This window comes from Octopus sinensis, linkage group LG7 (assembly GCF_006345805.1).
Source record: "Octopus sinensis linkage group LG7, ASM634580v1, whole genome shotgun sequence".
NCBI classification, from domain to species: Eukaryota; Metazoa; Mollusca; class Cephalopoda; order Octopoda; family Octopodidae; genus Octopus; species Octopus sinensis.
Window position 1 is genome coordinate 49,893,420 of NC_043003.1, and position 15,878 is coordinate 49,909,297.

Genomic DNA, 15,878 nt, shown 5'->3' on the forward strand with positions numbered 1-15,878 from the left:
CAGTCATTGGACTGTGGTCAGGCTGGGGCATTGCCTTGAAGGCTTTTAGTCGAACAAATCGATCCCACAGTGTTTAATTTTGTTTATAAACAGGTTACTTATTCTATCGATGCCTTTTCACTATTCGCTAAGTAATGGGGATGTAAACAAATCAACACTGATCACCAAGAGATGGTATGGTGGCAATCACAAAGATACACACACATATATATACGAATTATGTATACAATCACACATACATACTTACATACATACATACACTCCCACATATATATTCAATATATATATATATATACAGAGAGAGAGAGAGAGAGAGAGAGAGACATAGATAAATAAAATGTACTTAGAAATGCATGAGTGGCGTTCAATCGTAAAATAATATAAATAATATATATATATGTGTATGTGTGTGTGTAAGCATTATGTATATACTTACATATATGTGTATATACACATGCATATAAGGGTACAGGACGTCATAAAATGTAAACAACATAAAATACGAAAGCATGGAATACGAACAACGAAAGAGACAAATGGCAAACAAGAAAAGCAACATAAAGAACGACCCTTCATCAGTTGTCGGCTGTTTTATCTACTCCACATTTTGAGCATTTCGAAAAGATGTGCCTTCGTCAAAACAATTGCTCCGGCAAAACAAATTAAGCAACATTAACACCGGCACGAAATCCCCTTCATTCACACAGATCCTATCACACACACACAGACTACTTACGCAAACCAAACACATACAGTTAATACCACACACACACACACACACACACAGAGTTAATACTACATACACACACACGATACCACACACATACACCGCGCACACACATTATCACACACACAGTTGCCACCACATGCACACATGCTACCATGCACACATGCTACCATGCACACACATCCATGCTATCATACACACCACACGCTACCACACACACACAGACGCCACCACACACACACACACATACCGACCATCTTCACACTCAACTGTCCCAGAAAGCACTTTGTCTTTGTCCTTCTACTTCCAGTCACTTCAAAAATGTAATCCCACGAGGATTATTGGCGATTTTCTACTTCCTTCTTTTCCTTTTGGACTTTCCTGTTTTTCCTGTTTCTGAAGAAGAAACGTAAAATAACTACTCTTTTCCTTCTCCGAGTGTCATATTAATATTTTGCTTGACCTCAAGTTTGGTTTTTCTTTTTCTTTTTTCGTTGTTTTTCTCTGTTTTTTTTAATGCATTTGTTGCGAGAATAATTTCTTTATTTCTGATTTTGCTGAAACTTTGTTTAAGGGTTAGTTTAAACACCAGTTACATCGATTTGAAGCCAAAACTGTAAAATTCAAAACACATTCTTAAATAAACCCAGGTGCCCTATTGTACTGCTAGGATAATAAGGGTACAAAAATACAACAGTGGTAATTTCTTCCTTTTTATTCAGTAATCAAATGTATAATATGATCCTCTTTTATAACAGTGAAAATAACAAAAAGAGTTAGTCACGACAGTAACAGATTATTTTTTATGATAATCTGCAAAACACGAGATACATAATCTCACATCGCATTTTACACTTTCAGCTCGAGTCTGTGATTTACAAAATTCCCCCTGACATTTGCTTGTTCCCAGCTACTGGTCGTACATAGTGTTCAGAACCATTGTATCGCATAAAGATTCTCCTGGCTACGAAATCTTCACAAGTATGATATGGCAACTGCTCTTCGGAAGTCCAATTGATCTAATGCAGAACTCTTTTCTCGTGCTAAAATCCAAGCATTTTGAATGGAGACTTCTACAGTTCAAGTGAAAAGACTCCACCACTATTTTTCCATACGGATGCCAATGCGATACGCATTGATATTTTGGTCCATCTGATCGGTTCCTCCCATATTTTTATTGTAATTATAAATTGCCTGGGGAATTGGTACCTCTATGTGTTTTAACTTTTCCTTAGACCAGCGCTTGACTTTGTTAACAAGGTTATTCCCATGAATGGTGGATTCCACTTTCACAAGAGCGTTATCCATCCATCTGGTGATTTTTATAGCCTTGGATTCCAGGACTCCGGTGACAGTCTCTGAGGAGTATCGTTCATTTTTTTTTATCAAAACAGCATTCAGAAGAAATAGGACACGAAGCATCTAATCTGTTTGCTCTCAATGTACCAGTACCATTGTATCCCAAAGTTTTGAGTTGACTTAGAAGTGGCACTGATGTGAACAAGTAAATGAAGTACTGTTGATGAACACTTTTCATAAGTCGATTCTAATTCGACATTTTCTCAGTGGGTCTTCCCTTGCTAGGGATCGAATGCTATTATATATCCTGCAGACGAATTTTGACACCAGATTTTGTATTCGAATCTTATAGGTTTATTGTGAATAGATTACTTGCAGCTATGCTTGCCGAAATATTCCACCATTGCTTCATCATGTGAAATACTTGGTGCTGGAACAAAATGTTCCATAAATTTCTTTTGTAAATGTGATATGAGCGGTCGCAGTTTTGCAAATTTATCACTTTTATTGATATCATCTGCTGCATTGAAGTGAAGACAACGTATTATAGCATCAAACCGGTCGCATCTCATAGCATTACTGATAGCTTCACTGAATGTATCCGATGTATTTGACCAATACATATGGCGACGAGATAATTGATTATTTCTTGAAACTATGAGAATTGCAAAGAACACTGAATTCATTCAAGGATACATTCAATCAGTCCAGTCCTTTTTCATGCAGTATTTTGCCATTTCTTTCATTGGGTGCTTAGTTATATCATCGTCACAGAATAGGTTAAATAATTTCACTTCACTAAAATCACTGTATTTTGAATAGTTGCACTGAAGAATAATGGGGGGGCATCACTTGTGTTTCGGCCTTTTTCCAAGTAATTTGACATTTAAAAAATTTTCTTCCCCGTGCCTGAAGCCTGTCCTGTTTCAGCAGAACATTCTCTCTGCGTCACTTCGTTATCTTTTGTTATCGTACTTCGTGACTATGATTCTGCTGAGGGACGAAGTTGATTGCTTGAGAGATGATGAGTGTATTGAACGGTGTCAGCTTCATCATCTTTCTCCGAATCCTCATCTGCCAGGTGAATAACCTCCGGGAGTTCAATGAAAATATTATATGGGCCGTCATTTTCCTCTTCAAAGATACTCAAAATTTCATTCAAAGACAGTTCACGTTTCCTAAAAACAAATACACAATAGGGAAAAACTAGAAACTTTAACACTCGGAAAGTGCAGACCCCCGCCAAGCAGCATGCACATCCCCCTCCTCCATAGTTTGGCTTACACCAGATCCCCTTCGAAGTCTAGTCATGTGTACCTTGTCCTATTTTGAACATTTCCTGAAAATTTCATGAAAATCCATCTATAACTTTTAGAGTTATGTTGCTAACAAACAAACAGACAGACAGTCAGACAGCCCGTATGCATGTATATATATATATATATATATATATATATATATATATATATATCTATATATATATATATATATATTATATATATATATATATATATATATATATATATATACGACGGGCAACTACGGTCTCTGTCTACCAAATTCACATACAAGGTATCAGTCGGCTCGAAGCTGTAGAAGAAGACACTTGCTCATGGTGCCAAGTAGTGGACTGAACCCGAATATCACGTGGTTGCAAAGTTAGTTTCTCTACGCCACACACCCAAGACTGTATCAAAGGAAACGTAAGCCATACTGAGCTTCGGCATTAAAATTTTAATTTGCTGGTTGTTGTGTCAATAGACATTACCAAGAAGACATAATTAAACGTTCGTTTATTCTATTGATGAAGATCAAATTCCAAATCGTTTTTGTTTGTGTATATTTTTGTTGTTGCAAAGATGTGCCGAGCACGAAGAAAGGTAACGACATTTTTCATATTTACATTGGAAAATGAGAATTATTATGGAAGTTACGTGAATGTGTTTGTATCGATGGGGCTCCCTCTTTTGTAGGTTGTAATGAAAGAGCGTACAACATTTATAAAAGCAAAGCTAAAACCAGGAAGTTATTTATCACAATCCACTGCTTCCTACATAGAGATACCTTCACTGCAAAAACATTTGCAGTTATATAGAATCAAGTTTTAAACGAGTGGTTCTCACCCGGGGTCCATATGGCCATTAGGGCTCTATGTAAGATGTTGTTGTTAGAATCTATGTGCAATAAATTGGTTATACTTAATTGGTGCTGGTTATGCTTACGTCCCCGTAACTTAACGGTTCAGCAAAAACATTGATAGAATACTACACTTTAAAAAATAAGCCCTGAGGTCGATTTGTTTGACTAAAACCCTTCAAGGTAGTGCCCTAGCATGGCCGCAGTCAAAATGACTGAAACAAGTAAAAGAATAAAAGAAAACAAAAAGTATTTTAACAATTATTTCTATACAGTTCCTAGTAATATTTAATCATAAAAATATAATGGAACATTTTTGAACATCCAATGCTTATTAGGTTCCATTAGAGTAAAAAGGGGTCCATAGGTAAAAGGGGCCTATGTGTAAAAGGGAGACATAGGTAAAAAAAATGGTTGAGAACCACTGTTTTAGATCAAGTGGTTGAAATAGTTAATTTTTATCATAATGATTGCAAAATCTGTCTATCTGAATCCTAAATATTCGGTTTGCTTTGCAATTCATCCATCTCTCCCTCTATATACAAGAGCGCATATATGCATATACGATGTATACAGACACATATGTATTTCTCAACATGATCGTTAAAGACATGAAACTATCACCTTCGAAAATAAAAAAATATTCTTCAATCTTTGATAGTTAGAGTCAATTCACTATTCCAAGAGGAGCTTACAGGCATCCAAATCATGAAAGATATTGTGTGATTGTCAACATTTCCTGTCTGTGATTTGTTGCATATAATATCGTTTATGGAAATACAAACAGCTAAAAACTCTGAATTTTGGTCAAATGTTACTTATGTTGCAATATTGTTTTACTTTCCGCAGAGGTCGACTTTACCTTTCATCCTTTCGGGATCGATAAATTAAAAAATACCAGTTGCGTACTGGGGTTGATCTAATCGACTGGCCCCCTCCCCAAAAATTTTGGGCCATGTGCCTAGACTAGAAAAGAATATTGTTTTACCTTATTTGACTCAATTCTTTCTTGCATATATATACCTATGTGAAGGTGCGTGACCCATTAGTTACAGCTTCGAACTCAATCATGAGGCTGTGAGTTTGATTACCGGATCAGGCTGTGTGTTATGTTCTTGAGTAAGACTTTATTTCACGTTGCTCCAGTTATCTCAGCTATAGGAATGAGTTATGACATCACTGGTGCTAAGCTGTATTGACCTTTGACTTTTCCTTGGATAACATCGGTGACATGAAGAGGAAAGCTGGTATGCATGGGCGACTGCTGGTCTCCCATAAACAATCCTGCCCGGACTTGTGCCTAGGAAGGAAACTCTCTAGGTGCAATCCTATGGCCCGTCATGATCGAAGTGGGGTCCTTTTATATTTATATACTTATAATGGAATGCTTACTATGAAGCATTGTGTAGAATATATTGTATAAAAGATCGTGGGTAAGGCCAAAACAATGCGAAATAAATGCACGGAATATCACAAGAAAGCAAATATGTAAATTAATGTAGACTTACTTTGAATTCAATATTTCGGGGTTATGACCCCATTTTCAAGAAATTGACGAATGTTGCCGATGTGCGATCACACACACGCACATCGGCAACATTCGTCAATTTCTTGAAAATGGGGTCATAACCCCGAAATATTGAATTCAAAGTAAGTCTACATTAATTTACATATTTGTTTTCTTGTGATTTACTTTGCATTTACTTCGCATTGTTTTGGCCTTACTCACTATTTTTTATGCATTATATACTTATATTTCAATGAAGCAAATATTACTTATTCCGAGTAAAAAAACAACGGGTTTTATTAAAAGCAGACCAAAAAGACTCGTTTGTGGAGAAAATTCGTATTGACATAGACTTTAAAAATACACCGATATAAGTTAGCTGTCAAGCGGGGAGAAAGTGCATTTCTTTTGCGCATGAACTCCGAAAAGTGCCTCTGCTTTTTCCCGTTTTTTTCTAAAAATTCTTTTTTAAAGAAGTATATCAAATTTACTTAAATGCGTTTTGAGTCCCTAGCGTAGAATATTTGACAAATTTCAGCGCCGTAATAACCTGAATAAAAGTATCCAAAGAAAAAACGAGAGTATCAACGAATATACAGATAAACTCATAGCATTTCAAAACAATGAAATAGAAGAGTAAAAGAGATGCAACGTTGAACCGATTCTATTTTAGATTTGGTCACAACTGATTTCTTCTCGAGGGGAAGAACGATTGATTTTAGTACAGGAAAATATTAATATTATTATTATTATTATTATTATTATTATTATTATTATTATTATTATTATTATTTATAGACATCGAAAGAATGAAAGGCGAAACTAAACTCGGCAGAATCTGAACTCAGAGTACAAAACGCCAGAAGAAATATTACAACACATAGCAGATGCTCTGATGACTTGGCCCGTTCGTCGCTTCGCACACACACACACACTTACTACAAAAATGTGTGTGCATTCATATGTATGCGTGTATGTATGCTTGATTGTATATACATACATGCGCACGTTTTTATTAATTTTTAATATCATATAACATTAATAATGACTTATGAATTTCGCCTATAGCAGCTTCTTCGAACTGTTGTATAAAATATTTTATGCGTTTTTGAATAAAAGTTTGAGATCGTGGGAGAAACTAAATTCTAAATTCTAGTGTTTAAGGAGATGGTAAATGAGGAAAGAAATACTTAACAAGATAGTAGAAAGAAAGAGAATACAATAGGTCAACTAATTGAGAAATTTAATTAAAAGCAACAAGAGAATAGTGTTTGGTGTGTGTATATATATATATGTGTGTGTGTATGTATCTTTTATCTTTTACTTGTTTCAGTCACTAGACTGCGGCCAACCTGTGGCACTGCCTTCAAGAATTTTTAGTCGAATGAATCGGCCTCAGTTCGTTTTTTTAGCCTGGTATTCTCTCTTGCCGAAACGTTAAATTACGGGGGTGTAAACATACCAACACCGGTTGTCAAGCGGTGTTGGGGGACAAACAGACACAAAGTCACACGCACGCACGCACGCACACACACACACACACACACACACATACACACACACACACACGCACATATATATGTATATATATATATATATATATATATATAGGGCAGGCTCCTTTCAGTTCCGTCTCTCAAATCCACTCAACAAGGTTTTGTAAGCCCGAGGCTATAGTAGAAGTCACTTGCCGAAGGTGCCGCGCAGTGAAACTGAACTCGGAACCATGTGGTTTGGAAGCAAGCTTCTTGAAGAAGGTCTGTAACTTGTTTGCTTGCTTGAAATATTGTGATAAAGAAGAAAAATAGCAAAACAATGAAGACAGAGAATTGTGAAAAGGAAGAAGTTTAATAACATTTATATATAGGCGCGGGTATGGATGTGTGGTAAGCTTGCTTCCCGACCACATAGTTTTGGGTTCAGTCCCATTGCGTGGCACCTTGGGTAATTGTCTTCTATTGTAGCTTGGGCCAACTAAAGCCTTGTGAGTGGATTTGGTAGACGGAATCAGACAGAAGACCGTCATATATATATATGTGTGTGTGTGTGTGTGTGTGTGTATGTGTGTATATGTATGTATGTATGTATGTATGTCTATGTGGTCGTTTTTGTCTCCCCCACCATTGCGTGACAACCATTTATGTTTATGTCCCCGTAATCTAGCGGTCCGGCAAAAGAGAGCGATATAATGAGTCCTGGGGTCGATTTGTTTGACTAAAAACCGTTTAAGGCAGTGCTCCAGCATGGCTGCAGTCAGATGACTGAAACAAGAATAGGAGTAAAGGAAAAGAATATTTCAGGCATAAATTCCCATAATCAGGAACAAACTGTCAAGGAATGTTTGTCAATACAGTACTGGCCTTTTTGGTACTGCATAGGCTAACATTACTTGGCAAACTTTGATGATGGACCTTTGTGTCTGAACTAAACAAAAATTTATTAATTTTTTTTTTCCCATTGTAAGCGGCTATCTGCCTTCACTATTTTGTTAATTTACTTCTATGTGTATGTATATATGTGTGTGTGGAAGAGGTGTTATGTATTTAAAATGGGTCAACAATAAGTGAAGGTAATATTGTTTAGATTAAATAGTAATATTACAGTAATTTAAGGTGATGATATGGCAGAATCGTTAGCACGCCGTGCAAAATGCTTAGCAGTATTTCGTCTGTCTTTACGTTTTGAGTTCAAATTCCGCCGAGGTTGACTTTGCCTTTCATCCTTTCGGGGTCGATTAAATAAGTACCAGTTACGCACTGGGTCGATGTAATCGACTTAATCTCTTTGTCTATCCTTGTTTGTCCCCTCTATGTTTAGCAACTTGTGGGCAATAAAGAAATAAGAATCGTTAGCACGCCGGGCGAAATGGTTAGCTGCATTTTTGAGTCCAAAATCTGCTGAGATCGACTTTGCCTTTCATGACGCCGGGTGCAATAAAATAAGTACCAGTTCCCATGGAAGGGTTGGTTCATGCCAAAATTTGAAATCAATATTATAATTTGCTGAGCGTCATTACGTTCTGCGTTCAATTTCTGCCGAGTTCGACTTTACCTTTCTTCTATTGGGGTTGATATAATAAGTACCAGTTGAGCATTAGGGTTGGTTCAGTCGACAAGCCCCTACCCCTACTCACCCACGAAATATTTCAGGGCCGGTGCCTCTAATAGGAAGGAATATTAGTTTCAAATTTTGGTACAAGGACAGCAATTTAGGGTCAGAGAGTAAGTCGATTACATCAACTCCAGTGAAGAACTGGTACTTATTTTATCAAGATGGAAGGCAAAATAGAGTGTCAGATATAATGGCTGAAACACTTGTCGGAAGGGAGTTCTTCCTCTGAAGATCTCTCCTGCTGTACGCTCACCTTGCGGCGAGTCTCTGTCATTTCTTTTATCACGCTCCGAAAGGATAAAAGGCAAGGTCGATTTTGGCTCATTTGAACTCAGAACATAAAGATGGATGAAATATCACTAAGTATTTTGCCTGACCTGCTGACGTTTCTGCCACATCGCCGCCTTAAATAGAAAGGAATATGATCGTTGTGTTACTTTATGAATTTGTGAATTTTGGGTTAGAGCTATCTTGTGAATTAAAAGGAGTTTAAGGAATTTATATGAAGTATTATTTTTTATTTATACGCCCTTTTCAAGCCTAGTCAGGTTTATCGGCCCGGTTTCCCGGTTTCTGTGGCGTATGTGTTCCCCCCAGCTGGACGAGACGCCAGTTCATCGCAGCGTTACTCAAGAAACAGGAAGAAAGAGTGAAAGTTGGAGCGAAAGAGTACAACAGGGGTCGCTACCACACCCTGCTGGAGTCTTGTGGAGCTTCTTTAGGTGTTTTCGCTCAATAAACACACACAACGCCGGTCTGGGAATCGAAACCGCGATCCTCCGACCGCGAGTCCGCTGCCCTAGCCACTGGGCCATAGCCCATATATGTAGTATGCATGCGATTAATAAATGGGCGTGGGTGGATGCATGATACCTGTGTTTTGTTTAATTGAAGGTGTGAGTTGGTGGGCAAATTAAGATTTCATTAATAAACACTGACTGATTCTTAATGATGCTTAATTTAGGTTGTTGCACCGATGATTCTTAATTTAGATTGTTGCGCCCCTTGGCAACGACCTTAGCTCGTAAGAGGGTGGCAAATGTCAAGAGTGTGTTATAGAGGATGTTTAGGAGAAGGTCGTGATTTTTCTTAGAATTAAATATTTAAACAGAGGGAAAATAGTGAAGACGGAGAGCTTCTTGTAATGCAGAAAAGGAATAAATTTAATTTAATTTAATTTAATTTAATTCGATTTAATAACTTCAAATTTATTCTTTTCTCGCATTGCAAGAAGTTTCCATCTTCACTATTTTTCTATTTTAATTCTTGAAAACAATAATTCGATCAAGCGACAACGCTCTTCTATCAAAACAGGCTCATTAGGGGACCAAATTAAATGCCTCGCAGTATATTTGTTCTGATTCACTGCGATCGGAGTTCAGTTCCCACTGATGTCAGTTTGTTTTTATCGTTTTGGGGTCAATAAAGGCGACGAACTGGTAGAATCATTAGCACACCGGGAAAAATGCTTAGCGGCATTTCGTTCGTCTTTAGGTTCTGCGTTCAAATTCAGCCGAGGTCGACTTTGCATTTCATCCTTTCGGAGTCGATAAAATAAGTACCAGCTGAGCACTAGAGGCCGATGTAGTCCACTTACCCACTCCCCTGAAGTTGCTGGCCTTGTGTCAAAATTTGACCGGTAGGTTGGCAGAATCGTTAAAGACAATGGATGTCCAAAATTTAACTCCCAAACTTCTTTAGAGATTTCCGTAAAAATTTAACACACACACACACACACACACACACACACACACACACCACACACACACACACACACACATATATATATATATATATATATATATATATATATATCTAATAATAATAATAATAATAATAATAATAATAATAATAACAAAGAAACGTACTGGGGTCGCTTTGTTCGACTGAACCATTCTAAGTCGGTGCCCCAGCATGGCCACTGTCCAGTAGATAAAAGATCACAAAATTACGGCAAAGAGATTGGTTTCTTGCGACAAGTAAAGAAGCTACTTCAAAAATCTCTATAAGAGATGCAAGTAGTAACTCTACTGAATGGGAGTTGTTCGCTTCGTTGTTTGCAAATAACGGACACAGATATTGTGTCGTTAACCAGCTGAAGACGGTGTCCTCCTGAGGTTAAAAAAAGAGTAGTAAAATTGTTCTCTACGGAACAACCGTTACTTTTCAGATTAGTTTCTGTTTGATTAAAATAATCCATAATTTGGGGATGAGTGAGGTAGGACAAAACATGCGGAGCGGGTGTTTATAAGATGGCATTCATCGAAAGCGAGTTATTGAAAGTTATGAACAACCGATTTAGAAGGAGAATGTTATTTTAAGGTTGGTCATGGGATAATGCTGTGTTGTTCAAGAATGGAAAAGAAACTGGAATCTTATTCGGGGCGACAGAGAGGCAGGAAAAAATTCGTGTATGTGTCTGCATATGAGTGTATCTTTGTGTTAAGGGATATGTATGTATATATGTGTGCGAATGAATAGTATCTATTTTTAAAAAGGAACATTGTAACATGCCGTTAAATAGAGAGGTGTGTGTATGTATGCATATACATACGTGGGTGCGTGTTTTAATTAAGGAAGAGATCTGGGTGTTTATGATAATGTTTAACTGGTAAATTATTTATTTCATGCGATAATGGCAATTAATTGTGAATTAACAACGTGGGAATAGGTAGGCAAGTCTTTTATTTATTTATATATTATGTTACAGTTGATATTTAAGCGGGCGGAGCGAATGTGTTGTTTATATTTAAACGCTCTGGCTATTATTAATTATAACGAACTTAGAGTGGATTAAATAAACACGCAAGAACGTGGATAAAAATTATTGTCAGATCACTTCCTTGTAAAAGGAAGAAGAAGGCCAGTGAGGAAGAAATATTGTAGTGTATGTTTCCCTAAGATCTTATGGATTCCTTTATATTCAATCCATTTTATGATTGTACTAAACTAACACAATCACGGGTGGCCAATTGGCAGAGCCTTTAGAACGCCGGATAGACTGTTGCACATTTGACTCACGTCGCTATATGTTCAAATCCTATCGAGGACTTTTCGTCCTCCTAAAGGTTGATAAGTAGTAAGTTCGATTCGTCTAAATTTTCTTTCTTACTTTCTGTCTATCACTGGAAGAAATCGGCTGTACTCAAACTTGGAGAGGATTAGGCTTGTTCTGATTTAACTAAGATACGCAGTATTTCCCGGTCGCACAATCATGATTCCATTCGATCAGAAGTTGAATAGCTAAAGCAAGATAATGCACTCAGCTTTTTACTGGCATCTGTAGAAGATGAAGTTTATTATTTAAAGATTAATGGAAGCTAGTGGTGAAGTAAAAGTTTCAAAAGTGTCTAAGTTGAGTATCTGGATTCTTTTTTATACTCTAGGTACAAGGCCCGGAATTTGGAGGCAGGGAACCAGTCAATTAGATCGACCTCACTACGCGACTGGTACTTAATTTATCGACCCCGAAAGGATGAAAAGCAAAGTCGACCTCGGTGGAATTTGAACTCAGAACATAAAGACAGACGAAATACCTATTTCTTTACTACCCACAAGGGGCTAAACAGAGCGGACAAACAAGGACAGACAAACGGATTAAATCGATTATATCGACTCCAGTGTGTAACTGGTACTTATTTAATCGACCCCGAAAGGATGAAAGGCAAAGTCGACTTCGGCGGAATTTGAACTCAGAACGTAGCGGTAGACGAAATACCTATTTCTTTACAACTCACAAGGGGCTAAACACAGAGGAGACAAATAAGGACAGACAGACGGATTAAGTCGATTATATCGACCCCAGTGCGTAACTGGTATTTATTTAATCGACCCAGAAAGGATGAAAGGCAAAGTCGACCTCGGCAGAATTTGAACTCAGAACGTAGCGGCAGACGAAATACCGCTAAGCATTTCGCCAGGTGTGCTACCGATTCTGTCAGCTCGCCGCCTTTGGGGGTCTGTATTGTTAGATTAAAATCAGTCTTTTGAGGATTAATTGGAAAAGAAAATTAATTGTTTAGCTACATGATGGTGTAGATTAATATTTGGTTTCACAAGAAATAAGTTGTTAATGAAAAGGTGTTATTTTAATAATGCTTGCTCTGATTATCTGGATTCTTTTTTATACTCTAGATACAAGGCCCGGAATTTGGAGGCAGGGAACCAGTCGATTAGATCGACCTCACTACGCAACTGATACTTAATTTATCGACCCCGAAAGGATGAAATGCAAAGTCGACCTCGGTGGAATTTGAACTCAGAACGTAAAGACAGACGAAATACCTATTTATTTACTACCCACAAGGGGCTAAACAGGGCGGACAAACAAGGACAGACAAACGGATTAAGTCAATTATATCGACCCCAGTGTGTAACAGGTACTTATTTAATCGACCCCGAAAGGATGAAAGGCAAAATCGACCTCGGCGGAATTTGAACTCAGAACGTAACGGTAGACGAAATACCTATTTCTTTACAACTCACAAGGGGCTAAACACAGAGGAGACAAATAAGGACAGACAAACGGATTAAGTCGATTATATCGACCCCAGTTCGTAACTGGTATTTATTTAATCGACCCCGAAAGGATGAAAGGCAAAGTCGACCTCGGCGGAATTTGAACTCAGAACGTAGCGGCAGACGAAATACCTATTTCTTTATTACCCACAGGGGGCTAAACACAGAGGGGACAAACAAGGACAGACATAGGTATTAAGTCGATTACGTCGACCCCAGTGCGTAACTGGTACTTATTTAATCGACCCCGAAAGGATGAAAGGCAAAGTCGACCTCGGCGGAATTTGAACTCAGAACGTAACGGCAGACGAAATACCGCTAAGCATTTCGCCAGGTGTGCTAACGATTCTGTCAGCTCGCCGCCTTTGAGGGTCTGTATTGTTAGATGAAAATCAGTCTTTTGATGATTAATTGGAAAAGAAATTGAATTGTTTAGCTACATGATGGTGTAGATTAATATTTGGTTTCACAAGAAATAAATTTGTCAATGAAAAGGTGTTATTTTAATAATGCTTGCTCTGGCTTTGCATTTAGTTAAAATAAAAAATTATTTAGGGGCATACATAAACGTTTTATATATATTTTTTTCGGTGAGAAAATTATCTAAATGTGTCTCTATCTTTATCTTCTTATGTATGAAATGCTTCTTATAAAGAAGAGGATGATGCAATAAAGGATTAAGACATGAATTAAATCCATTAACGAAGAGCACTTATTTACAATAACAGAGGGAGGAGGTCACAGCAAACCAAAAGTAAAAATTACGTGACTATAGAAAGAAAAGAAATGCTAAAGCCATCAAAATATGAAGTTGTGTATACTACGTCGTTGTTCACACATGTTTCTGTTTGCTTAGTAACGTATACAGCAAAGTTGTGTTATAGTTTTAGTTCTACAGTTACACTTGCCGTAATATGATGGTATAAAAAATGCCCAAGCATATTAGACACACCCCAATATCGGCAGCACATATTCAGGTTGAAAAATGTTTTTAGTGCATTCAGGGACAAAATTAGCTAACAGGAAGTTACACAGTGCATATGGGGACCAGGGTGACATTTCGAGACATATTTTGGAAAAGCAGGAGCATTTTGTCTACTATTAATACGGTGATAAAAGTCTGTAGATAAAGTTTGTAGGCAAAGGCGTGGCTGTGTGGTAAGAAGTTTATTTCCAAACCACACGTCCCGGATTCAGACCCACAGCCTGGCGCCTTGAGCAAGTGTCTTCTATTATAGTCTCGGGCCGACCAAACCCTTGGGAATAGATTTGGTTGACAGAAACTGAAAGAAGTTCGTCATGTATGTATGTGTGTGTGTGTGTGTGTGTGTGTGCGCGCGTTGCTATTATGTTAATTGTCGTATGTCCAAATTTGGAAAAATGCGTTTTTTTTTCAATATTCATTTTTGATTGCAATACCTGGTTCTTTTGGTTAAACTGTCGTATCTCCAGCTGCTTTAGATGCCAAAATATCAAAATTTGTCGAAATGTAGTACAACGGTTTTGTTATCGAATGGTGAAACTATTTCTTCGCTTTCTGTAAAAGCAAAATTTTGAACTTACGACACATTTGCATAATAGCAACGATATATACATATGTGTGTGTGTTTGTTCCTCACCACCGCTTAACCACCGGTGTTGGTTTTATTACGTCTCCATAATTAGCGGTTCGGTAAAGGAGGCAAATAGTATAAGTTCCAGGCTTTAAAAAAAAGGTACTGGTATCGATTCATTCGACTAAAAACTCTTCAAGACGGTGCCACAGCATGGCCGCAGTCTAATGACTGAAACAAATAAATGATAAAAGATAAAAGATATATATATATACATATATATATATACACACATATATATATATATACATATATCGTGGCACTCCGTCGGTTACGACGACGAGGGTTACAGTCTATATATATATATATATATATATATATATATATATATATATATATATATACACACATATATATATATACATATATCGTGGCACTCCGTCGGTTACGACGACGAGGGTTACAGTCTATATATATATATACACATATACATACATATAGCCATATTTGTTGTGACTTATCTTAAGTTCCATGGTACATAGCAAAATCATCTCTAACCTCTACACGTCAAACTTGTACCATTAGCCGTCTGCATCGCGTGTCAAGGCCATGTTATTTAAAATCACATGCAGCGTTCAGTGCATTTAATTTCAAATCACATTTCCAGCACGCTTGGTCTAGCTATCCATAACAAATTTAATTCTGTCATCCATCCAAAAGACGATACACAAATCATTACCCTGTGTGACTGCAATTATTCTCTATTCATTGCCTGCTTACATCTGACATGCATCTGGACATCGGATGTACATGTAATATGCTTTGCAATTTCTTCATATTCATGGAGAAATATCTGTCTCTACCCGAAAATGTCTAGTATCTCTAGAATGTAAAAAAAAGTAAAAGGTGAAGTAATACAAGCGGGTGCACACATACACACGCATGCTCACAGAAGGATACACGCTATCTATCTATCCAACTATCTATCTATCTATCTATCTATCTATCTATCATCTATCTATCTATC